At 42.7% G+C, this 27,012-nt stretch overlaps 1 non-coding gene across 1 annotated transcript; it reads right to left on the bottom strand.

Annotated features, from left to right (window-relative positions):
- Positions 1–16,204: 16,204 nt before the first annotated feature.
- TRNAT-AGU (transfer RNA threonine (anticodon AGU)) lies at positions 16,205–16,278 on the bottom strand. Its single transcript has one exon. It is a non-coding gene; the product is annotated as a tRNA-Thr (tRNA).
- Between the last annotated feature and the right edge of the window lie 10,734 nt (positions 16,279–27,012).

The raw sequence follows: 27,012 nt of genomic DNA, 5'->3' as shown, positions 1-27,012 counted from the left end.
GACTGCTGTTCTAGAAAATGGGGGGTACGTTCTGTGAGCGTGCCCCTCATATTCTAGAATGAGGTTACTGCAGGTCACTCTGCCCTAGGTTGGACCGGGGCAGTGTGAGTGCAGTATTCTCAGATTACTGCACCCACACTGCTCATGGAGAGCTTGCTCTTCCAGAAAATGGGGGATACGTTCCCTGAACGTGCCCCCCATATTCTAGAAGATCCAGAGTCGGCGCGGGACCTCCAAAATGGATTACAGCGACCGAAATTTATTTATTTTCAATAAATTGGTAAAAGAGGAATGTTTCGGGGAGTTTTTTTTTCAAATAAATTTTTTTTTTGTCTTTATTTTTTTCTATTACTTGACTGGGTTAGTAATGTCGGGTATCTGTTCAGATGCCGTGACATCACTAACCCCAGGGCTTGATGCCAGGTGACATTACAGCTGGTATCAACCCCATATATTACCCCGTCTGCCACCGCACCAGGGCGCGGGATGAGCTGGAGCGAAGCGCCAGGATTGGCGCATCTAATGGATGCGCCACTTCTGGGGCGGCTGCGGCCTGCTATTTTTAGGCTGGGAAGAGTCCAAAAACCATGGCTCTTCCCACCCTGAGAATACCAGACCCCAGCTGTCTGCTTCACCTTGGCTGGTGATCTAATTTGGGGGGGACCCCACGTTTTTTTTTTTTTTTTAAAAAACGCCTGGGGAGCCCTCCAAATTGATCACCAGCCAAGGTGAAGCTGTCAGCTGTGGTTTGCAGGCTACAGCTGTCTGCTTTACCCTAGCTGGCTATCAAAAATAGGGGGGACCCCACGTCGTTTATTTTAATTATTAATTTTTTGGGGGGCTAAATACAAGGCTAGGCACCCTTTAGTGCCACATGAAAGGCACTAAAGGGCGCCAGCTTAGAATATGCAGGGGGTGGGACGTTATATATGTTTGACATCTATCCATTCATCCATTGTAGCATTTTAGGCTGTGTGCCCACGATCAGGGTTTGCAGCGTTTTGGGCGCAGAGTGTTTTCCCTGCGTCCATAACGCTGCGTTGTGCAGTAGAAGCACAGTGGAAGGATTTTTAGAAATCCCATGCCCACTGTGCTTCTCTTCTCTGCAGCATAAACCGACCTGTGGCGCAGCTTCCCAAGCCTCCACATGTCAATTTATGCTGCGGAGATGAGTGTTCTCTGCAGGTAGCATAGAGCTCCACAGCGGCCTGAACCCAAATCGTGGGCATGGGCAGCTGCGTTCTCCCGTGGACAACACTCACATCTCTGCAGGAAGGCTGACACTGTGTACTAGACGCCGTGTCGCTGGATCATGGCCACATAGCCTAAAAGTGAGACATTTGTTGCTACAGCAACATTTTTGTGAAGTACCTGTGGATTCAAAATGCTTACTATACTCCTGAATAAAATCCAGTTTCCAAAATGGGGTCACTTGTGGGGGGTTTCTAATGTATAGGTACCCAAGGGGCCCTGCAAATGTGACATGGTGCCCGCAATTTATCTCAACTTTTCCAGAATTCAAATGGTGCTCCTTCCATTCCAAGCCCTCCAATTTATCCAAACAGAGGTTTTTGGCCACATGTGGGGTATCCCTGTGCTCATAAGACATTGGATAAAAACCTGTTGGGTCCACGGTTTGTTGTTGTCTCTTGAAAAAGTGAGAAATTTGATGCTGAAGCAACATTTTTGTGAAAAAAATGAAAATTTTCAATATGGCAACCTAAGCTTATCAAATTCTGTGAAGTATTCGTGGATTCAAACTGCTCACTATACACCTAGATAAAAGCCTTGAGGTGTCTTGTTTCCAGAATGGAGTCACTTGTGGGGGACAGCCACTGTTTAGGCACCTCAAGGGCTCTCCAAATGCAACCTGGCGTCCGCTATTGATTCCAGCCAATTTTGCAGTCGAATGGCACTCCTTCCCTTCCGAGCCCTGCCATGCGCCCAAACAGTTGATTTCCACCACATATAAGGTATCGCCAAACTCAGGAGAAATTGCACAATAAATGTTATGCTGAATTTTTTCCTTTTACTCTTGTAAAAAAAAAAGCTACATGGTTGAAATAACAATTTTGTGGTAAAATTTTATTTTTTTTTTTTCATGGCTCAACGTTATAAAATTCTGTGAAGCACCTGGGGGTTCAGGGTACTCACCAAACATCTAGATAAATTCCTTGAGGGGCCTAGTTTCCAAAATGGGGTCACTTGTGCGGGGTTTCTGCTGTTTAGGTACCTTAGGGGTCCTCCAAATGTGACATGGTGCCCGCAATCTTTTTCAGCCAAATTTCCTTTCCAAAATTCAAATATTGCTCCTTTCGTTCCAAGCCCTCCCATTTGTCCAAACAAAGGTTTCAGACCACATGTGAGGTATCACCGCACTCATAAGAAAGTGGTTAACAAACCTTGAGGTCAAATTTTTGGAATTACCTCTTGAAAAAGTGAGAAAATTGATGCTAAAGCAACATTTTTAAGAAAATTATTAAAATTTTCAATATGACAACGTAACGTTAACAAAATCTGTGAAGTACCTGTGGATCTAAAATGCTCACTATACCCCTAGATAGAAGCCTTGAGGGGTCTAGTTTCCAAAATGGTGTCACTTGTGAGGGGTTTCTTCTGTTTAGGTACCTTAGCGGACCTGTAAATGCAACATGGTGCCCGCAATCTATTTCAGCCAAATTTGCTTTCCAAAATTCAAATATTGCTCCTTCTGTTCCGAGCCCTCCCATTTGTCCAAACAGAGGTTTCTGACCACATGTGGGGTATCGGCGCGCTCATAAGAAAGTGGGGAACAAGTTTTGGGGTCCATTTTGTTGTGTTATTTCTTCTAAAAGTGAATAAATTTGGGTTAGAGCAACATTTTTAGGTAAAATTTAATTTTTGCTTTTTTTCATTCCACATTGCTTTTGTTCATGTGAAGCACCTGAAGGGTTAATAAACTTCTTGAATGTGGTTTTGAGTACTTTGGGGGGTGCAGTTTTTATAATGGTGTCACTTTTGGGTATTTTCTGTCATCTAGGCCTATTGAAGTCACTTCAAATGTGATGTGGTCCCTAAAAAACTGGTTTTGTAAATTTTGATGTAAAAATGAGAAATCGCTGATAAACTTTGAACCCCTCTAACTTCCTAACGAAAAAAAATTTTGTTTCCAAAATTGTGCTGATGTAAAGTAGACATGTGGGAAATGTTATTTATTAACTATTTTGTGTCACAGAAATCTCTGGTTTAACGGTATAAAAATTCAAAAGTTGAAAATTGCAAAATTTTCAAAATTTTTGCCAATATTCAATTTTTTTCATAAATAAACGCAAAAAATATTGTCCTAAATTTGGTACTAACATGAAGTCCAATATGTGACGAAAAAACAATCTCAGAATCACCGGGATCCGTTGAAGCGTTCTAGAGTTATAACCTCATGAAGTGACACTGGTCAGAATTGCAAAATTTGGTCTGGTCATTAAGGTGAAAATTAGCTCCGTCACTAAAGGGTTAAAGTAATATATATGTTTATTTACGGCCTTAAATCCATTATTGGTGCCAAAAATTTAAACGATCAAAATATATATATTTTTTTTTCCGCTGTGCCTCAGATCCACTACGACATTGCTGTTGCCTTTCCCGTCGGTATTGATCCCGGCAACTACGCCAGCGCCGAGTTACATCAGACACTATATTATGGAGAAACCACATACATAAAAATTTATCTTAACATACATTTTTGACATGTGTGATATAAAACATCTCCAAATTGATTTTGACATTTGCACTTACTTATCTCTTGACGAACTTCAGAAGATGACTCATTATAAATGGGAAATAATTGTTGATATATGTTTATCCAGCTGGCATCACGCCTATCACGGTCACAGTAGCCTGGGTGTCTTGTATCCCAAATTTCAGGCCTTTCCTGCACCATCACCAGCAGCAGCTCTACATTGATGTGCCTGGACATGTTGTCTGGAAGTTGTCCATGGAGGCTGAACTTTCTGTTTGTTTTTTTTTAACACATGCACACTGAATTTATATGATGTAATTTCCTTTTTTTTCTTTTAAACTCGAATCAAAATTGCACAGCATACGTGAAACACACGGACGGTCCGTGTGTGTTACGTTTTTTAATCGCACCAATTGGCTTTCATTGGCAATTCTCGGCCGTTTCACGCATGAATACGCAGCATGCTGCCGCTTTTCTCGCATCCAGATTCTGGATGCGAGAAAAGCTGACCAACAGCTCGCACTCATAGAATAACATTGGTCAGAGTTTAATGCGAGAAATTCTCGCGTTGCTCTCGTCCGTATTTGTCGCTCGTGTGAGCGTACCCTAACACACAGGATAGCCATTGAGCACTGGCAAGTAAAAGGAAAAAACCACTCAGCTATATACCCCAATCTGAGAGACCTGATTGCCAGTCATTGACAGGTGTGTGGCTTTTATTTTACAAATCAACAGCACCGCCAGCACTGGCCACAGGAGGGAGCCCCAAGCTGGAAAATGTATTCACAACAATAATACCAGACACTTAGGCGGGCTTTGCACACTACGACATCGCAGGTGCGATGTCGGTGGGGTCAAATTGAAAATGACGCACTTCCGGCATCGGATGCGACATCGTAGTGTGTAAAGGCTCGATGATACGATTAATGAGCGCAAAAGCGTCGTAATCATATCATCGGTGCAGCGTCGGCGTAATCCATGATTACGCTGACGCGACAGTCCGATGTTGTTCCTCGCTCCTGTGGCAGCACACATCGCTGTGTGTGAAGCCGCAGGAGTGAGGAGCATCTCCTACCGGCGTCACTGCGGCTTCCGTAGGATATGCGGAAGGAAGGAGATGGGCGGGATGTTTACATCCCACTCATCTCCGCCCCTCCGCTCCGATTGGCCGCCTGGCGTGTGACGTCGCTATGACGCCGCACGTCCCGCCCTCTTAACAAGGAGGCGGGTCGCCGGCCAGAGCGACGGTCCCAGGACAGGTGAGTCCATGTGAAGCTGCCGTAGCGATAATGTTCGCTACGGCAGCTATCACAAGGAAATCGCTGCTGCGACGGGGGCGGGTACTATCGCGCTCGGCATCGCAGCATCGGCCTGCGATGTCGCAGCGTGCAAAGTACCCCTTAGTGTCCAGTAAATACCTGGAACATTATCCTTTGGATTTGCCCTTTTCTAATAATAGCGTGGAACTGAAACATTTTTACAACTAATTGACATTGAATAAGAAGTATACGTATAATATATGTGGTTCCATGGTGTAATGTTTAGATCTCTGGTCTCTGAATCCAATGATCGAAGTCCTTATCTTGGTGGGACCTGATTTATGTTTTGCCAATGAGACAACAAAATTGGATCTGCCTGCCTCTTTTTGGATTTCTAAATATTAAATCCACAAGGTACCTGATAAAGTTAGGAGCTAAGCAAAACCAACATATAGCAGAAACGTCCTCTGTAATAATTCTAACATTAATGAATAGCAAGACCAAAAAATTGAGGTAAAAAAATGATCTTTTTGAGCTAAAACTGCATATATTTTATAGTACATATATAAATTAAACCCTGCAGAACCAAAAATGGGATGAAACCCTAAGATCAAAAGTAATTACAAATCATTTTGGAAGATAAACATAATGGGCATTCATGTAAGAAAATTTCATTAATAAATTCATCAGTCATCAATTAAAAAAAGAAACAACAACACTCACTTAACCTGTACAAAAAAAAATCTAGACTTCTGATATGAGTTGGCCGGTTAGCTCAGTTGGTTAGAGCGTGGTGCTAATAACGCCAAGGTCGTGGGTTCGGTCCCTGTACGAGCCAGGTTCTTTTTCTTACGCCATAAAGAGATTTAAATTATTATAATTTTTTTAAATTGAGTCTTTCTTAACATATGTTTACATTTTAATCTTATATTAATATCCTCTAAAATATAAACTTCACACTTCTGTCTCCAAGACTTCTCCAGATCTGTGACAATTCTCTGGAATGCACTACCCTGGGTAATTTGATAAAATCATAATACCCACACTTTTAATCGCACCCTAAAAATGCATTTATTTAGACTGGCCTATCAACTCACTTAGGCTGCTTTCCCACTACATTTTTTTAAGATGCGTCATGAATGTTTTTTTGCTGTAAAAGCGGATCCTGATTTTACAGCAAAAAAACGCATGCAAACGCATGTGTTATTTTGCAGGATCCTGTCACTTTAAGTTTATGGGCGGGCATTGGAGTCATGTGATCAGGAGTCAGTGGAACTGAACGTGATAGACTGGGAGCCGGCATCTGACATCTGCGGAGGCTCGTAACCAAGGTAAACATTGGGTAACTTGCTTGGATACCCGATATTTACCTTGGTTACGAGCATCCGCAGCTGCTAGCAGCCGGGCTGCCTGCTCCCTGCACACGTAACTAACGTAAACATCGGGTAACTTGCTTGGATGCTCGATATTTACCTTGGTTACGAGCGTCCGTAGCTGCTAGGAGCCGGGCTGCCTGCTCCCTGCACACATAACCAACGTAAACATCGGGTAACTAAGAGAAGCGGTTTGCTTGGTTACCTGATATTTACCTTGGTTACGAGTGTCCGCAGCTCTCAGGCGGGGGAGAGAGAGGAGAGGGAGAGGAAGGGGGAGAGAGGGAGGGGGAGAGAGACAGAGGGAGGGGGAGAGAGGGAGGGGGAGAGAAACAGAGAGGGAGGGGGAGAGAGGGAGGGGGAGAGAAACAGAGAGGGAGGGGGAGAGAAACAGAGAGGGAGGGGGAGAGAGAGACTGATCACGTGAGGCTGGTTTCTGGGCATGCTTAGTAGAGCAAGCAGGATCCTGTCTATCAGCATTCAGCGTTCACATGCGTGCAGTATAGTCAGGATCCAGCAATTCACAGTATTTGGACGCAGCTCAAAAACGCTACAAGTAGCATTTTTGAAAAATGTTAAAAAACTGCAAGTCGCTGGATCCTCACTATAACGCACGCAAACGCATGTGAACGCATGTTGACGCAAGTCCATTGCAAATGCATTGAAATGAAAACGCATTTGCACTGGATCCGTTTTTGCGTTAAAAAAACGTTCAGGACGCATGTTAAAAAAATGTAGTGTGAAAGCCGCCTTATCTAACTATCTCTGTTTTGCCCTTCCAATGTTTCTTTATAAATGTGCTCTGGTGTATCACCTGATTGCACCCTCCAAGCACTTAATAGCCCTCTGTGCCTGTATATACTGGCTGGTGATCCGTTCATGCAGCGCTATGTGAGTCTACTATTTATTATACTGCTGTATGGACTAGACAATACAAGCACTTTTTGCAATTTCCCTTTTGTGTCTCCCCCATTTTCTCATAGATTGAAGCTTATGAGCAGGACCCCCACTCCTCCTGATATCTGTTGATTTATGTGTTACAGTACTATTTTATTGTCGGTTCATGTCCCCTTTGGATTGTAAACTGTTGCGGATTATGTTGACACTGTAGAAATAAAATTATTATTATTGGGACTGTGTGAATGGGCCAGTAAAAGAGAGATGAACCACTTTAACCCCTTCACCCCCCTGTGAATTTTCATTTTTCATTTTATATTTTTCCTGTCATCCTTCCAAAAGCCATAACTTTTTCCTTTTTCCCTCAATATTGCCATATGAATGTTTCTTTGTGGGGCGAGTTGTACTTTTGAATGAAACCATTAATCTGATCAAATATTGTACTGAAAAACTGGAAAAAAAATTGCAAGTTGGATGAAATTGTAAAAAAAATGAGCAATTGCATGATGGTTTTGGGGGTCTTTAATTTACCACGTTCGCTATGTGATAAAACTTACCTTGAGGCAGAATGATGCCTCAAGTTGGTACGAGTTTGTAGATACCAAACATGTGTAGGTTTACTTTCATCTAAGGGGTGAAAAGTGAAAAAGAAATCTGAATTTGTCCAAAAAAGCACAACCCCTTTTGATTGCCTGTTATTGCAATTGAATGCAAAGTTGCGGCGACCAAATAACAATTTTGGCGTTTGGAATTTTTTTTCTCTACGCTGTGTATCAATCAGATTAAGGCCTGTTTCACACATCAGTTTTTTGCCGTCAGGCACAATCCGGCAATTTGCGGAAAAAAAAGGGTCCGGCGTCTGTTGCCGCCAGATCTGTTTTTTTCCTCAAAGACTTGTATTAGCGCCAGATTGTGCCGCATGGCCTCACGTTTCATCCGGTGTGCACCTGATCTGGCGACATTTGCTTGTCTAGCTGCCGGAAAGGACACATAATGGAGCGTTTTTTGTCACCGGCAAAAAACTGCACCACACCGGATCCGGCGCCGTGCGGCGTGTTGTATAATGAAGGCCTATGGGCGCCGGATCTATCGTAATGCGGCAAAAAATGCATTCCACCGACAGATCTAGTTTTTTTAACTGAGCATGCTCAGATGAGATGTAAATTCATTTCTGGTCAGAAAAAAGTGGTACGACGGATCCGTTTTATTTCCGAATCCATTGCATCAGTTTTGCCACAATCTGCGATGGATCCGTTGCATCAGGCACAAACCGGATTGTGCCTGATGGAAAAAACCTGATGTGTGAAAGATGCCTAATAGAGTTCATATTTTGATAGATCGGGCATTTCTGATCGTGGCAATATCAAAAATGTGTCTTTTATAGATTTACTTTCATTAGGATAAAAGGGGGTGATTTGAACTTTTATTTGTTCATGCTGTGTTTTTGTGAGTGCCAGAACTCTGTTAGCTTTCACAGGAAGTGAGTCACAGTAGTGTCAGGGGTCCCAGCATCCCCGGGCTACCACAACACCCAATGATTAGAGATGAGCGAACCGGTTGCGGTTCGGCTCGAGTTCGGTTCGCCGAACGGGCGTCTCGTTCGAGTTCGGTTCGGCGAACGTTCGACGAACTGAACTCGAACCGCATAGGAAACAATGGCAGGCAATCACAAACACATAAAAACACCTAGAAAACACCCTCAAAGGTGCCAAAAGGTGACAAACAACTCACAACACAAACACATGGGAAAGTGACAAAGACATATACTCATGCGAAAACAAAAGAACTGGACAAGAAAAAAGAGGAGGAGACACAGATATAGGCATGGCACGCCCTTCTAAAATCATGTAAAACACCGCAAGATGACTCCAAGCGGAGTCTCCCTTTTTTCAAAAAATTGGACCCCACACACACCCACCCCTTCAGTGGCAGCACTTGTGCCCCAGTTGTACACTTCACAGCTAGATTTGCATCAAGCACATTCAAAAATGCGCCATACTTAAGCGTCCCCAGGATGACACCGGGGTAGGTAGCAAAGTCTTTCCTGACCCCAGCTCTGTTCATCTTGGATCATTTTTAAAAACAATGTAAGCAAGGGTTACTCCAAGCGGAGTCTCCCTTTTTTCCAAAAATTGGGCCACACACACACCCACCCCTTCAGTGGCAGCACTTGTGCCCCAGTTGTACACTTCACAGCTAGATTTGCATCAAGCACATTCAAAAATACGCCATACTTAACCGTCCCCAGGATGACACCGGGGTAGGTAGCAAAGTCTTTACTGGACCATGACTTGTTCATCTTGGCTCCTTTTAAAAAACACAGCAAGCAAGGGTTACTCCACTATACTCACCTCAGTTGCGGTGTGAAGCTGACGGCGGCGGTGTATTCTGCAGCTCCTGTCACTTTCATGCAGCACAGCTGGACGCGACGCAGGAGGTCCGTGGATTACGCCGGACATGGAGGGTTTGTCGGGGTTAATAAATTGGTGATGAGGGACTTTGTTAGTGTTTTTTATTTGTAATAAAGGATTTTTCGGGTGTGTGTGTTTTTTAACTGTAATTTACAGATTAATCATGGAAGGAATCTCGGGGAGACACCTGACATGATTAATGTAGGATTTAGTGGCAGCTATGGGCTGCCATTAACTCATTATTACCCCGATTTGCCAACGCACAAGGGTAAATCGGGAAGAGCCGGGTACAGTCCCAGAACTGTCGCATCTAATGTATGCGGCAATTCTGGGCGGCTGCTGACTGATATTGTTAGGCTGGGGGGCTCCCCATAACGTGGAGCTCCCCATCCTGAGAATATCAGCCTTCAGCCATATGGCTTTATTGGCTGGTATTAAAATTGGGGGGACCGCACGCCGTTTTTTTTAATTATTTAATTATTTATTTCACTGCACAGTATACACACACACACCGTCTGCTGTGTTTGGGTGCAGTGAGACACCTGTCACTCAGCGTGGGGGCGTGTCTCACTGCAACCAATCATAGGCGCCAAAAAGCAGGAAAGCAGGGAATACGAGATTGTTTAATCTCCGGCTTTTTCAAAAGAGGAAAAGCCACCGGAGTTTAGTGAACACTGAACAGCTGTGCAGCGCCGCGGCAGTGATCGGGGAACGGTAAGTAAGAGAGAGGGGGGAGAATGACCGACAGACTGTGAGAGGGGGACAGACAAGACAGAGAGAGACCGACAGAGCGAGACCGACCGACGGGAGATAGAATGAAAAAAAAAATGACCGACATCGCTAGGAAAAAGCACAAAACATGCGTTTTGGACATCGGAGTGCCACACAATGTTTTACGTAAAATCTTTCATGTATTAATCTCAAAAAGTAACATACACCAGCTCTATCTCACTATTGGGTATGTGCCCTTAACATTTCCGCCATGAAAATTCATTTTGGTGTCATTTTGGAAGGTTTTCTGGTGAGTCCGTAAAAATGGCGTAAAACTCGGACAAAATTGTTCACAGCTGTGACTTTTGAGTGATAAATGCTTCAAGGGGTCTTCCCCATGCTGTTGCCATGTCATTTGAGCACTCTTCTGAGACTTTTGTGACATTTTTAGGGTTTCTACATGCTGCCGGGGGTCATTTCATAAAAATACTCGGGTCTCCCATAGGATAACATTGGGCTCGGTGCTCGGGCCGAGTACACGAGTATCTTGGGATGCTCGGCCCGAGCCTCGAGCACCCGAGCTTTTTAGTACTCGCTCATCACTAGCTACCAGTACTCAGACTCTGTCCAGGAAGGCGCAAGGTAACTTCATCGTCAGTTGCATCCTCCTCCACTGTCTCTGTTGACCTCCTCGAGGGCCTGACTGTGGGTTGACAGTAGGTGGGATCTGGAACTTCCTCATCAATTGTTCTGTTTGCACTCCCCTCACCCTCAGACCGAGCCTCTTCTTGCCCTGACCGAATATTTAAGTTGTCATCCCAATCTGGTATATGCGTCTCATCGTCATCAGTATGTTCCTCATTGTCTATAACAACAGGTGTTACAGTTTGTAAAAAAGGGTCAACATTATGCTCAGAAACTTGGTCCTCATTGCCTGAATCAGAGTCACAAAGGTTCTGGGCATCACTGCAGACCATTTCCTGGTCTGTACTCACTGTAGCTTGGGAGCAGACCTCTGATTCCCAGGCTATAGTGTGACTGAACAGCTCTGCAGACTCAGCCATCTCAGTTCCACCATACTGTGCAGGGCGAATGGAGACTTCAGAGCTGGGAGAAAGCAAGTTTGATTGGGATGACAACTCAGAGGACTGGTGTTTTTTGGATGCAGTAGTTGAGGTGACGGAGAGGGCACTTGTTGGACCACTTGAGATCCATTCAAGCATTTTCCTTTTTTGCCCATCATCTACCTTTGTTCCTGTTGTTCGTGTCCGTAAAAAAGGGAGCACATCGGATTATCCACGGTAAGTAGTAAACATCTTACTTTTGCTGGAAGATGGTCTATCTTCAGCAGATGTTAATGGAGCTTTGCCACCTTCCCCGCGGACAAACCCTTTTTTTCCTTTTCCAACAAGCCTCTTCCCCTTTCCACCAGCATCTGTCATTTTGCCACTCATTTTGATTGCGACAAGATTGTGCACTTAAAATGTGGTAGTAAAAATTGACAGGTGGTGTAGATTTCAGCGGTGGTCTATCTTTATTAACAGCAGAATAAACAACAATAACTATCCCTGACAATGCAACTACGACCCTTAAACTGGCAGCATAAATTGCTAGTATAATGGCTTAGTAACAATGAGTTTGAGTGTGCAATGCAGAGGTGCTGCAAATATCTTTGCACTAGTTGGACAATAATGAAGTCCAACAGCCACTTTTAGGATGCCACTAAGTTTACTCAGTGTTTGCTAGTATAATGCCTTAGTAACAATGAGTTTGAGTGTGCAATGCAGAGGTGCTGCAAATATCTTTGCACTAATGGGACAATAATGAAGTACAACAGCCACTTTTAGGATGCCACTAAGTTTCCTCAGTGTTTGCTAGTATAATGGCTTAGTAACAATGAGTTTGAGTGTGCAATGCAGAGGTGCTGCAAATATCTTTGCACTAGTGGGACAATAATGAAGTCCAACAGCCACTTTTAGGATGCCACTAAGTTTACTCAGTGTTTGCTAGTATAATGGCTTAGTAGCAATGAGTTGAGTGTGCAATGCAGAGTTGCAGCACATAGATTTGCACCAGTGGGACACTAATGGAAGTCCAACAGCCACTTTTAGGATGCCACTAAGTTTACTCAGTGTTTGCTAGTATAATGGCTTAGTAGCAATGAGTTGAGTGTGCAATGCAGAGGTGCTGCACATAGGTTTGCACCAGTGGGACACTAATGGAAGTCCAACAGCCACGTTTAGGATGCCACTAAGTTTCCTCAGTGTTTGCTAGTATAATGGCTTAGTAACAATGAGTTTGAGTGTGCAAAGGGCAGGAGGGTACAGTGGCAGGGTTGTGGGTCTTGGTAGAGGAAAGGAAGCCTGCCTTTCTCTCCCTCCTAATGGGGAAATGCAGCGAGGAAATCCCTGACCTTAGCTACAAAGATGCTGTCATCTTGTGTAGCTGTTAAAATCTGTTTTCACGGACCTGACTGTCACCTATGGCTCTGACCCTGCCGGTATTAGCCCTTACAAGGACTAATAGAAACTTCTATCCCTATTCTGTATAGTGATGTGTATAGAGCGTACACAGCAGTATCGGAGACAGGAGCTATGCCAGCCGTGACTGACACCAAGACGCAGAAGGCAGATAAAGGCATGCTGGAGGAAAATGTCCGGTTTTATAATGCAGTGACATGTGACATGGACATCCTATCACACATGCCGTTGCTTCTCTGGCTAAAAGTCCACTTAGCTGTGTGTGTGTCTGGGATTGGCTGACATGCTGGCCCGCCCCACTACACGCGCGCGCTTAGGGAAGGAAGACAAGGGAAAAAAAAAATGGCGATCGCCGTTATCCCAGCAGCAGTGATCTGAATGCGCTGTTCCCGCACACTATACGCTGAAATTTCATAATAGTGTGAGTCACAGAGTGACTTACACTATTACAGCGGAAAGCCAGCTAGTAATTAGCTTGTCTTTTGCTACTAGAACCGTTCTCGAACGTATCTAGAACTATCGAGCTTTAGCAAAAAGCTCGAGTTCTAGTTCGATCTAGAACAGCCCCCAAAATCACTCGAGCCGCGAACTGGAGAACCTCGAACCGCGCTCAACTCTACCCATGATTACATCACTGGGCTGCCAATGGTGGTGGGAAACAGCACGATCCCCTCTGCAGCCATTTAAATCGCACTGTCAGATTTAGTGCTGTATGTTTGCCCTGTTCCCTACTCACATTAATGGCCTAAAGTCCAGGTAGGACTTAGCTCAGCATCTTCGACCGCTAGGAACGATACCTGACAGCTCCACCAAAATTTTTCTTGGGTAAGGGGCTGGAAATCATGCAAAAAATTAGTGTGATTGAAAAAATTCATTTCTCTAAGGGCTGTTTCACACATCCGGCATTTCACTGGATTGACAGATCCGACGCACTCCAGTAAAGTGTGATACAGTACATTTGCAGCACGTCAACTTTCGGGTCACATGACAGCATGTGACCGGAGCTTGTCGCGCTGCCATTGTACTGTATTGTACTGGATTGTGCCGGATCTGGCAATCCAGCGAAATGCCAGATGTGTGAAATGGCTCTAATTGATCCAAATCTTGGTGAGATTTAGTTTTAGGCTTCTTTTCCACCTGCGATTTTCATGTGCAAGTACGATCCGATAAAACATCAGATTGCACTCGCACCAGTGTTAATCAATGAGGCGGTTTCCTCTTTACTGTTATTTCTTGACATGAATTGTGCTCTTGGTGCAATCGCAGCATGCTGCGTTTGGCAGCGACTCTTGACTTACGCACCCCTATACAAGCCTATAGGAGCGTGTAAAACATCGCACTGCATTCGCATGTCATCCGAATGCAGTGCGATATTCGCAGAGACAGGCAGCGGAGGAGATGAGAGAAAGTGTTTCCTCCCTCTTCTCCAAGGTTGTGATACAATCACAGGATCGCATCATAGTCGCATAACCCTCGGCTGACGCTCACAGCAGAGGGTCATTAGCATATCGCTTCCGATGCTCTCGAATCGGAAGCTATGCGCAAGTGGGAAAGCGCCCCTATAGTAATTATTAGCAACACCAAACAATTAACTTAGGAGAAAAAAACAAAAATGCAGTTTTTGAAGATAAAAATGTATAGATTTTATAGTATACATATAAAAGGAAGGCTACAGAGCAAGAAATATAGAAGACAACACAATTAGATCATAGGTAGCGGTATAAGTACACATCGTGTTAATAGATAAAGATAATGGGCAGCATATGATAGAATTTCTTTAATAATTTCAACATTTGTCATAGAATTAAAAAAAAATGAACAAAAAAAAAAGCAGCGCATAAAAGGCAATTGACAGCGGTGGGATTTGAACTGACACCTCTGATGACACTGGCGCCTAAATCCAGCACCTTAGACCGCTTGGCCACGCCACCTGACTTCTGCTCCAATCTGTCACTGGTTTAAGGGCTTTAAATCATACAAAAAAAAAATCTATGAATGATGTAAAGGACATAAACATTTCTGTAATAGACCTTTACTCATATTTTCAAACTTTCCATCACTTCTTTACTTCCTCCTTTTGTGTCCTTGAAGCTCTGTTGTCTTTTGTGTTTTTGACACAGAGAAGATTGTTTCCATCCTTTCTATATGAAGATGTCACGGTGACCAGGTGGGTTTGGATGATGAGACAGGAGCGTACATGTGCATATCGGATAAATGGACAATTTGCAAACATTTTATTTAAAGCTGCTTAACCCCTTTAAGGAAAATTACGTGTTACTTCATATGTAATAAAATATTACAAGTGTAAAATAGATTTTTTTTTATAGGAAGAACATTTTTAAAGAGGGAGAAAAGAATCAAATATTGTACGATGTCTCCGAGAAGTTACTGGCATCACATCAAAATGTCATCACCATGCTCAACAATAGAAAGTGCAACTACCTCCCCCATGTAAGAGATATTATCACAAAGAGAACATAATGTGGCCACATGTACAGTCCCTGACAGAAGTTCTGTCGCTTATCCATGTTATGTAAATAAAAGCTTATAACCTGACTTTAAATTCATCCGTTGGTTTTATAAATTACTCTTTTTAAACCTGAAACCCTCCCAAATTTGGTTTAGGTTATAAAAATAAAGTGGCTGCTGAAATATTGATCATAAGGAACAGAACTTCTGTCAGGGAGTGTAGTATAACATCTGACCATCACGCATGCAATCCACAGCCTCCATCCACAATGTGCCCAGCTTGTGTCCCCAATCACATCATCATCTGGACAGGAGGCCTCGGTAGACCATTCATTGTCTTCTTATCTGAAAAAAAAAATACTTTACTGTTCCACTTGATTTCTAAGTTAAATGTACATAAATATAACATTTCTGTAAGTAAATATATTTTATTTTCCACCAGTATAAGTAATACAATCAAACAAATATATTTAAAAAAAAAGGTTTTGAGCTAATAGCCAGTGCTACAAATTAAATGAAAGGGGGACAGCGCAGCATACATAGCCATTGTAACCAGTAAGGATCTTATGTTTACAAGGTGAGGGGGGATTCATTCCATTGTATACGTAATTATTAGGCACAAAGACACTGTATATATCAGGCAGTAAACTTTTTTACATTTGTAAACATAAGATCCTTCATCATTTTAATGGCTATGTATGCTGTCCCCTTTCATTTGTAGAACTGGCTATTAGCTCAAAACCTTTTTAGGGAATATATTTGATTGTAATACTGGTAGAAAAGAAAATATATTTAGAATATATATTTTATTGGGTATAATATTCTTCTTTAGTTGCTTTAATTACACAACCAAGTTGTCTTTTGTTGTTTTTAATTTCCAAAAAAAAAAAGGCACTGCTGAGATTTGAACTCAGGATCTCCTGTTTACTAGACAGGCGCTTTAACCAACTAAGCCACAGCGCCACACAGAATCCTACATTGACATTGTGAGGTTGAATTTATACCATAAATTTATGCTTGTAGTGGCAGTTGGCGATTTGACCTTTTACTATTTATATTTTATTTTTCTTTCTTAAAGAATTTAAATATTGAGAGAGTTGTGTGGGGACGCAGAGCGCTATAATTATGTACTGGTTCACTGCTTGATAAAAACTGCTGCAATATCAATGACTATGCTTGAGAATCAATTTCTACTCATAAGGCCTCTTTCAGACATCCGAGGAACATGGTCCATGCAGAGGCCAGAATACACTTACTGGCCATGGCTCTCTTGACCAAGGCACGTTAGCTTCATTTATTTCCATGAGGCTTTCATGCTTGGCAGAGGAGACGCATGGTCACTCCATGCACAGATTGCAACATAATAGACTGGCTGGGGGTCTCAAGTGTGACCGCCTCATAGAAATATTAAAAATGTCTCTGTCCATGTTTGGGTGTTGGTTATAAGATGACCACTCCATAAAGGCTTGGGTACACTCAATGCTTGGCCTAGTAAGAACCACTTGAGGTCTCTGAATGGCTCTCACTGGGGATAAAAAAAATATTTTCATATGTTGTAACTAAAAAAAATAAAAGATAGCCACTCTCCCATTTTAAGAAATTTTCTGTTTTTGGCTTTCTGTGTTTGAGCAGAGAGACAAACTGGCCCATCATTGCCTTCCATTATACTTGTTATTCAAGCCCATTAGTAGTTGATGTATAGGGCGTTTGGGCTTTGGGACCAAGTTCAGGTCAAGTCCGAGTCCCAAATTCAACTTTTAACAAAAAGTCCAGCTAAACCCAGGGAAATGAAATTCTATTATGTAGATGTCCATCATGTTTATCGTATAACACAATGTATACTTGTATAGTTACTTAGGATCTTGTTTGTGTGGTTCTACACATTTTTGGCCTATTACATCTGTACTCTTCTTCTTATACATATCTACTATAAAATGTTAACATTTTGCTTCAAAAACTAATTTTACAATTATTACAGAGGACTTTTGTCCTATATGTTGGGTTTGCGTAACTTTTAACTTAATCATGCACTTGATGGATTTGATATTTCTAAATCTTAGAAGTGTCAGACAGATCCAATATTCCTTTCTGATTGGCAGAAAAGTAAATCAGGTTGTATTGAGATTTGAACTGAGATCACTGGATCCACAGTGCTAACCATCACCCCATTGAACCATTGAACCATATATTTCCTCCTCAATGAATTTCAATTAGAAAAATGTTGTGGATCCACCAAGACACTTAAAGGGATCCTGTCATCTACTCACCTGCAGGGTGGTCCAATATGGTCCAGTCTGATAAGTGTTGTTGTTTAGGAATCTGGCACCTCCTCCATTCTTGCTGTTCTGGGGTTTGGTGCCTTCTGTTTTCTGTAGGATGTCAGAGACCCTACCCATTACTAATCCAGGGTTAATTGGCAGCTGTGGGCTGCCATTAACTCCTTATTACCCCTTTTGCCACCACACCAGGACAATCGTAAAGAGGCTGTTAAAGTTCCGGCATTGTCGTGTCTAATGGATGTGACAATCCTGGGTGACTGCAGGCTGGTATTTTTAGGCTGGGCCTCCCCAACCTAAAAATACCAGCCCCCAGCTGTGGGAATTTATTAAGACTGTTAAACAAAATTGGGGGGAACAGAGCGCCATTTTTTAAAATTATTTATTTAAAAAATTAAAAAACAAAACAAAACATGCAGTTCCTCTTATTTTGATACACAGCTAAGATAATGAGCACTCCTGGGGTCTGCAGCCAGTAGCCGTGGGCTTTATCTGTACCGGTATCATTATATAGGGGAATAGCATGGCAGTTTTTTAAATTTATTTATTTATTTTAAATCAGCAGTATAACATTGTCATAGAGGGCCAGGGATCAGTTTGACTGCATGTATTCAGAGACGCCAGTGGGAGGGGAAAGTAGTGAACATGCAAGAGAGGTAACTATCAGCCCTAGAAGTAGAGCTGAAGCCATGGGGCAACTCAGTATATATGTTCTGTTTTAACCCTTTTACTTGACATGGCTGTGATGGGCAGTGAGAGGATAGTTTTTACCACTTGAATATTCACCAACCGTTGGCAAGATTGCCGACTTTTGTGGTAAATGTTCGATTCCGATCCAGCCAAAGATCGTACGATCTTTGCCAATTTGGATTACTGATCTCTACTGGTGACCACATTACATGATTTAGTGGTAAACCACCTATAATATGTACAGTTATCTTAGAAATCATGTGGAGTAGAAAAGTTGTTTTTTTATATTCAGATAAGAAAAGCTGAAAAGCTTGGTACAAAGGGATGGAGGCTGTGGATTGCAATGTATGATGGTCTGATGTTATACTACATGTGGCCGCGAAATGTTTAGCTGCACTTTATATTATGGTTCATGTTGCTGACATTTTGATGTTATGCCAGTAACTTCTTGGAATCATCTTGCAATAGTTCATCCAATTCTCCCCCTTAAAAATGATCTTTCTTCCTATAGAGTAAAAATCTGTTCCCCACTTGTGATATTCTATTACAAATGAAGCATCACGTAATTTTCCTTAAAGGGGTTGAGCAGCTATAAAAAATTTTTGCAAATTGTCCATTCATCCGACATGTATATAAACGTTGTTGTCTCATCATCTAAACTCTACTGGTCACCATACCTTCTTGATTATAGAAGGAAGTAGAAACAATCTGTGTCGAACACACAAAAGATTACAGAGCCTCGGGGACACAAAGCAAGAAATAAAAAAGTGATGGAAAGTTTTAAAAATGTGATTAAAGGTCTATTACGGAAAAGTTTATTTCTATCACTTCAATTATACTATTTTTTTTACATGATTTATAGCCCCTTAGACCAGTAAAATCATACAGCACCCACCAGTTAGCGTGGTCGAGCGGACTTAGGTGCTGGATTAAGGCTCCAGTCGCTTTGGAGGCGTGGGTTCAAATCACACCGCTGCAAACAGACATTTCTTTTCTGGGCTGCTTTTTTCTTCATTTATTTTTGTTTTTTTTTATTCCGTGATGACTGTTGAATTTATTAATGATATTTTACTATTTAAATGTCCGTTATATTAATCCTATAATATGATGCGTACGTGAACTTCTACCAATGATCTAATTGTGTCGTCTTGTACATTTCTTGCTCTGTAGCCTTCTCTTTATATACATATATATATCTATATATATATATATATATATATATATATATATATATATATATATATTTATTTATATATATATATATATAGATATATATATTATAAAATGTATACATTTTTAGCTTCAAAAACTTTGCATTTGTTTTTTCTTCAGTTAATTATTTGGTGTTGCTAATTAATAATACAATTATTATAGAGGCTTTCTTTGCTATATGTTGAGTTTCCTAGCTCTTAATTTTATCATGCAGCAAATTAATTTAATATTTCTAAATCCTAAAAGTCTTAAATCTCTCTAATGTGTGTATAGAAATTATTAAAAATTAAATTAAGTCTCACCAAGCCTTGGACTCAGTTTTCTGGACTCATAAAGTAGAGTGTTAACCATCACACCATGGAACCACAAACTACAAAACCGCTGAAGGACTGCAGAGTACTGATGGGCAGACCCGTACTGTAAAAGTCTGCATCCGCGTGCTTTCAATAGTACCCAAGTGCCAGGGCTGTGCCCAGAGTTCTCAGTGAACTTTAGGTAATGATCCAGATCAGGCAACTCAGGAAATAAAGAAAGGGAAATAAATAAAATAAGAATAGCACAAGCTGATTGTACTTGCAAATTCTTCGGTGCAGCTGTAACCGCTTCCGGGGCCATTTATTCTACCTATAGGTCCACTGATTACCACTTATCTATATGCACTGTTTTTCTCACCCACTGGTAGTTCCGGCACTAGGGATTGGTTGCAGTCAGACAGCGCCTTCAACCTATGTGACAGCGTGTCTGACTTATTGTGATCATAGGTCCTGTCTCAGGTCCCTATGAGGGTGTAAAACTAAATAAATAAAAAAATTGGCCTAGGGGCCCCCCCCTGTATAATGATACCCAGCACAGATAGTACATACAGGTACAGACTGCAACCCCCAGCTGTGCACTTTTCTTGGCTGTGTATAAAAATAAGAGAAACCGCATGCAGCTTTTTAAAAATTATTTCAACAAATAATTTTAAAAAACTATGTGCTTTTCCCCCAAATTTTGATACCCAACAACCATAAAATCAACAGCTGGAATTATCACTGATCCAAACAGATGTTTTCCACAAGGAGACGTCCGTGAATGCACTGCTACATGCCTCATCTGCCCATAACCCTTCCACGATTCGCGCCGTCCCGACCGGGCAATATTTTAGAATGAGATGGATCTGCTCATCCGAAAGCAACTTCGAGGCTTGGTCGGCCGATCTCAGGGATCGATTCCGGGACAGGGGCTACAGCGATAGAAGCATCTGATCCGGCTACAATCGGGCTAAGAGGACCTCTGGTTGCAACTGCTTGCTGATACCCCAAATAAAGAGGAACAACATGATATTGCGGTGAGATTTATCGGAACATACAACCAGGAATGGGAAACTATGCGGCACATTTTGAAAAAACACTGGCCAGTATTAATGACAGACTTGGCATTAGCGGAAATACTTGCCCCGAATCCGCTGATGACCTCCAGGAGAGCGAGAAATTTGAGGGATCTCCTAGTCCAGAGCCCCTATATCCCCTCCAGAGTCAATCCATGTGGTTCTCGTGGACCTCCACAGGGTTGCTTTCCCTGTGGCCACTGTTTGGCCTGCAGCAATGTCCTTCAGAGTAACATCTTCTACGCTTCTGATGGACAAAGAAATTTTAACATCAAGCATTACATCACATGTGGCACCACTCATGTGGTGTATTTTGCTACATACACGTGCCCCCTGACCTATGTGGGACTTACCTCCCGGGAACTACGCATTAGGGTCAGGGAGCACGTGAGGGACATTGCTGCAGCTAAAACGGAGGAAGATCCGACTATACTTAAGACACTGCCAGGCACTTTAGATCTCACCACTCCTGTGATCCCTCCAAGTTAATAGTAAGGGGTATTGATGTGGTGACGGGAGGGATCAAGGGTGGTGACCTTAAGAAACACCTGGCGCAGTGCGAGACCAAATGGATCGTGACTCTGGACACGATGATCCCTAAAGGATTAAATGAGTCAGTGAGCTATGCTCCATTTTTATAAATATGACTGGAGACTGACCTCATTCTCCCTCTCCTGTGGTGTCATCGGCCCTTAGCGACACCCAATCTGTAGTACACAGTTGTATATATCTGTATATACATGTATTATTCCTGATATTGACCTCTATCGGTATATTGTGGACCCACCGATTTCCCTCCACTTGCATCCTTTGTCTCCCCCTTTTTATATGTTTTAACTTTTTATGACATCCTGCATTCCCCTATGGCATCCAAGTATTTGTGATACTTATATGTCATATCCTTCTGTTTATAGGACATAGAAACTAAGATAACAATCATATGTCTGAGAAACGACATCTCTGGACCCACACAGAAAGCCAAGAACGGATCCTTTAACATTTAATATGTTAGATATATGATATTGTATGACCTGCCTTGATTGTCGTTACCTATACGTGCTGGGATCTACTGTTATACTTACCATTCTGTGATACACGGTCGTCTCAGTGCGAACGCGCTGGATCCAGGGCTCGTCCGCGCATAGTCGCTGCTGTCTGAGCGTCTTGCGCATGCGCGGGAGCCTTGGCGACGCGTCCCCGCTCCCGCGCATGCGCGATTATAACGTGACGGCTAGCGTCTCGCGGGACTTCCCTGGTTTGCCAACGCGAGCGCCGCTTGTGAGACTTTTGGGTCCGCGTCCACCTCTTTGATATTTAAAGCCTAGTGTCATGGGAGAGTGCTTTGAGATGCCTCTTCCCTGACGAAGATTTTTTAACAAATTGAAACGTACGTAGGCTCTTCTGAGGCCCTCCTCATACAGGACCCCCCTCACCTAACCTGCTGTACTGGCTGGGAAACTTTATCCAGGCTCTTTCTGCACTCCTATATATCTGCCTGCATATCGGTCCTTTGGGACTGTTGGTAAATACATAACCTGACATGCATATAAGCTTTGGTTTACTGTGTCTTTATATTCCACATGGAATCTAATACTCTCATAGAGACATTCAACCTGGCACTAAAGGGGGCTTTAAACGCTACGATATCGTTAATGTTTGATAGTCGGGGTCACATTCTTAGTGACGCACGTCCGGCGTCATTAACAATATCGCAGCGTGTGATACTTACCAGCGACCTTAGGCGACCTTAAAAATGGTGAAAATCGTTCACCATGGAGAGGTCGTCCCAAACTCAAAAATCGGTAAGGGATGTTTAGCGTTGTGATTCATCGCTCATGCGGCAGCACACATCACTATGTGTGACACCGCATGAGCGAGGAACATCTCCTCACCTGCCGACGGCCCCAATGCGGAAGAAAGAGGAGGGCGGGATGTTTACAACACGCTCAGCTCCGCCCCTCCGCTTTGATTGACCGGCCACTGTGTGACGTTGCGGTGACGTCGCTGTGATGCCGAACATCCCTCCCCCTTGAAGGAGGGATTGTTCGGCAGTCACAGCGACGACGACGACCAGGTAAGTACGTGTGATGCTACCGTAGCGATAATGTTCGCTACGGCAGCGATCACAAACAATCGCATGCGCGATGGGGGCAGGTACTTACACGCTCGCTATCGCTACAAATTGCTAGCGATATCGCTACCGTGTAAAGCCCCCTTTAGGGTCTGTATGCTCCTACGGATCCTTAAGCATATAATTAAACTTCCCTTGAGCCAACATGTCCAAGTATGGTTTACTTTGGACTATATGGGGGGGTTGTCTATCATTTCTTCTTTTAATATGTTTTTATGACATTTGGATGTTCATCTTGTGTCTTGTGTTATGAATAAAATTTGTATTGTTTTTGCACTTAAAAAACTCTCGTTCTTCTTCTCATGATCTGTGATTGGTTGCAGTCAGACAGCACCCTCATCCTATGTGACAACATGTCTGACTGCTTGTGATCACAGGTCCTGTCTCAGGTCCCTATGTGGGTGCAAAATTACACAAATACAAAAATTGGCCTAGGGTCACCCCGTATTATGATACCCAGCACAGATAGTACATACGGGTACAGGCGGCAACCCTCAGCTGTACACTTTTCTTGGCTGTGTATAAAAATAAGAGAAACCGCATGTAGCTTTTTAAGAATTATTTAACCTCTTCAGCCCCGGGGCACTTTCCGTTTTTGTTTTTTGCTCCCCTTCTTCCGAGAGCCGTAACTTTTTTATTTTTCCATCAATCTTGCCATATGAGGGCTTGTTTTTTGCGGAACAAGTTGTAATTTTAAATGAAACCATAAGTTTTACCATATGGTGTACTGGAAAACAGCAAAAAAATTCCAAGTGTGGAAAAACTGCAAAAAATGTGTGATGGCACTATAGTTTTTGGGTTGTTTTATTCACGGTGTTCACTATATGGTAAAACTGATGTGTGGATATGATGTCTGAGGTCGGTGCGAGTTTGTAGACACCAAACATGTATAGGTTTACTTGTATCTAAGGGGTTAAAAAATTCACAAGTTTGTCCAATAAAGTGGCGCACGTTTTGCACCATTTTCCGAAACATGTAGCGTTCTCATTTTTTGGAATCTATGGCTCAGTGATGGCTTATTTTTGCGTCTCGAGCTATCATTTCTAATGGTACCATTTTTGTGCAGATGCTACGTTTTGATCGCCTGTTATTGCATTTTGCGTAAAACTTGCAGCGACCAAAAAATGTAATTTTGGCGTTTAGAATTTTTTTGTCACTACGCCGTTTACCAATCAGATTAATTGATTTTATATTTTGCTAGATCGGGCATTTCTGAACGCGGCGATACCAAATATGTGTATATTTTATTTTTTAACTCTTTAATTTTCAATGGGGGAAAAGGGGGGTGATTTGAACTTTTAGGTTTTTTGGGGTTTTTTTTACTTTTTTTTTTATTTTACTAGTCCCCCTAGGGGGCTATAGCGATCAGCAATCCGATCGCTCTTATCTATCTGCTGATCACAGCTATACAGCTGTAAACAGCAGATTCAGTCACTTTCTTTTTCTCTCTGCTCGCGGCCAAGGGAAAACAAAAGTGAAACTTCATAGCTGCAGGCGTCATCACATGACCCTGTGGTACGATGGCAACCACCGAAAGTTACGTGATCACGCACGTGACTTCCGGTGGGGGCGGCGGTAAGTAAAAAACATGGCCACGCGCATTTAGATCTTGCTGCCAGACTTTGGCAGCGAGATTTAAGGGGTTAATGGCCGCGGGTGAAAACAATTCCACCCGCGGCTAGCAGGCACACATGTCAGCTGTTAAAAACAGCTGATATGTGTGCCGACCGCCGCCTGCCCGCGGCAGGGGGCGGGGCTTAACGGGACATGCTCCATGATGGATATATCCGTCCATGGACGTGAAGGGGTTAAACAAATAATTTTGATACCCAGCAATGATAAAAGTGACAGCTGGAATTATCAGGCTTTTTGGGCCTCCCAGCCTAAAAATAGCAACCTACAGCCTCCCAGGCAGCCTCATTTATTGGATGTGGCAATCCAAAAGCTTTACCCGACTCTTTCCCATTTCCCTGATGCAGTGGCAAGCGGGTTAATAAGGGGTTTAAGCAAGATAGAGAGGGTGCTGCACCATTTTATGTCACTCAGCAATAACGCATGTGTGCTCGTTGAGGGCTGGGAATTACCGTATCCTGAGCGGGGGTGCTCGTCCAGAAGAAAAGTCCAAGTACCGATGGATGAGTGAAGGAAATGAGGGACCGCACTCCGTACCGCTGTGCAGGAATCTTTAGTTTATTAGACGGTGCAGGGTAAAAAGCAGGAGACGAGCTATGAGCTGGCTCCCAGGTAGAGGAAGACAGCCGTTTTGCCTAATTAATTAGGCTTCCACAGGTCCATATGTGGAGCTACAACAGCACCCCCTATATAGGAGTGCTCACAGGTGTGTCGCATGCCACATAAAAACATACAAAGGAGAATGTAATATGCATATAAAACATGGAACACACCATGCCACAATACAAAACAATAAAAACAAGGTTTTTACAAAACACATATATATCAAAAAAGAAGAAAGAAAGGACACCGAAGGAATACATATGCAAAATATGTCACAGCACACACATATGGAGGACCTACAGAAAAACTGACAGATCCACGCGATCATTTAAACCCAATGCCCCCTGAGCTCCATAATTAATAATTAGTTTGGCCTCAACTTGTAGTAAAAGTTGCTGAAGGTTGCCCTCCCTCGATGGGAGGACAACCCTCTGCAGGCCAGCAAAACGGAGGACGTCAGGGTTGCCATTATGATGCTCGCGGATGTGAGAAATCAGTCTAGGGGAACCTTTGCCTGACGTTACCGAATTGTAGTGCTCCCTGAACCTGACGTACAAACATCTGATTGTTTTGCCTATGTAAAATCTGCCACAAGGGCAGAAAATCACATAGACAACGAATTTAGTTTTACAAGAAATAAACTGGAGGACCGAATGTGAGTGCGAACCCACCTGTAGGGATCGGCCAGTGAGATGCAGGTTACAAAATCTGCAGTTGCCACACCGGTAGTTACCCGGCAGGCAGCATCTATCAAGCCACACAGAGGGGCTGGTAAGTCTATTTCTCACTAGTTTATCCCGTAGGTTAACGCAACGTCTGAACGAGACCAAAGGATTAGCCTTGGTCATTTCAACCAAAGTAGGATCTCTTTCCAGAATGTGCCAATGCCTATACAAAGTTCTCCTAATGACATGCTCCAAGGGACCGAACCGAAAGCTAAACACAAATCTATTCAGATCATCATTCTTTCTGTCAGGGCGGCCCGTACGATTAGAACAATGGACACCAGATCTAGCCCTCTCAAAAGCAGAATCAATCAGCTCCTCAGGGTAACCCCTTTGCTGAAGCCTTTCCTTTAATTCCATTGACTGCTGGAGAAAAGTCTCCTCAGAACTATTAGCCCTGCGTACCCGCAAAAATTGACTGTACGGTAAAGCCGTCTTTGTATGAAGGGGGTGTGCGGTCTGGAAATGTAAGAGTGAGTTGGATGCCGTCGGTTTCCTAAACAATTGAGTGTGAATATTACCATCCCTGATGGAAACCTCAACATCCAAAAAATTGATGGTATCGCCACCAAAAGAGGAAGTGAAAGACATATTCATTGTATTCGAGTTGTTAAGATGCGACACAAAATCAGAGAATAAATCCTCCGTGCCATCCCATACAATGAATATGTCGTCCACATACCTCAAATAGTGGCGAATATGCCTCATAAAGGGGTTGGTATCGGAAAACACATACTTGCTCTCAAAAGATCCCAAAAATATATTGGCCATGGCACAAGAGACAGGGGTACCCATAGCGGTACCCCTGCACTGCAAGTACGGTAATAAGGGGTTTAATTTAAGTCTACAGCTGTCACTAACCCTTTGATTAGTAATGGGGGGCATCTATTAGACCCCCCATTTCCAATCTGTTAAAAGAAATAAACACAAACATAAAAAAAATCTATATTTGAAATAAAATGCAAAAAAATGATATTTCTCCCATGTATTAACTCCCAAAACACCCAGGTCAGATGTAATCCACATGAGATCCAACAACGATTCCAGCTCTGCTACATC

The sequence above is a fragment of the Anomaloglossus baeobatrachus genome, chromosome 4 (genome assembly GCF_048569485.1).
Source record: "Anomaloglossus baeobatrachus isolate aAnoBae1 chromosome 4, aAnoBae1.hap1, whole genome shotgun sequence".
Classification (NCBI taxonomy): domain Eukaryota; kingdom Metazoa; phylum Chordata; class Amphibia; order Anura; family Aromobatidae; genus Anomaloglossus; species Anomaloglossus baeobatrachus.
Note: the sequence above shows the minus strand (reverse complement) of the source record. Positions and strands in the feature narration are given on the sequence as shown.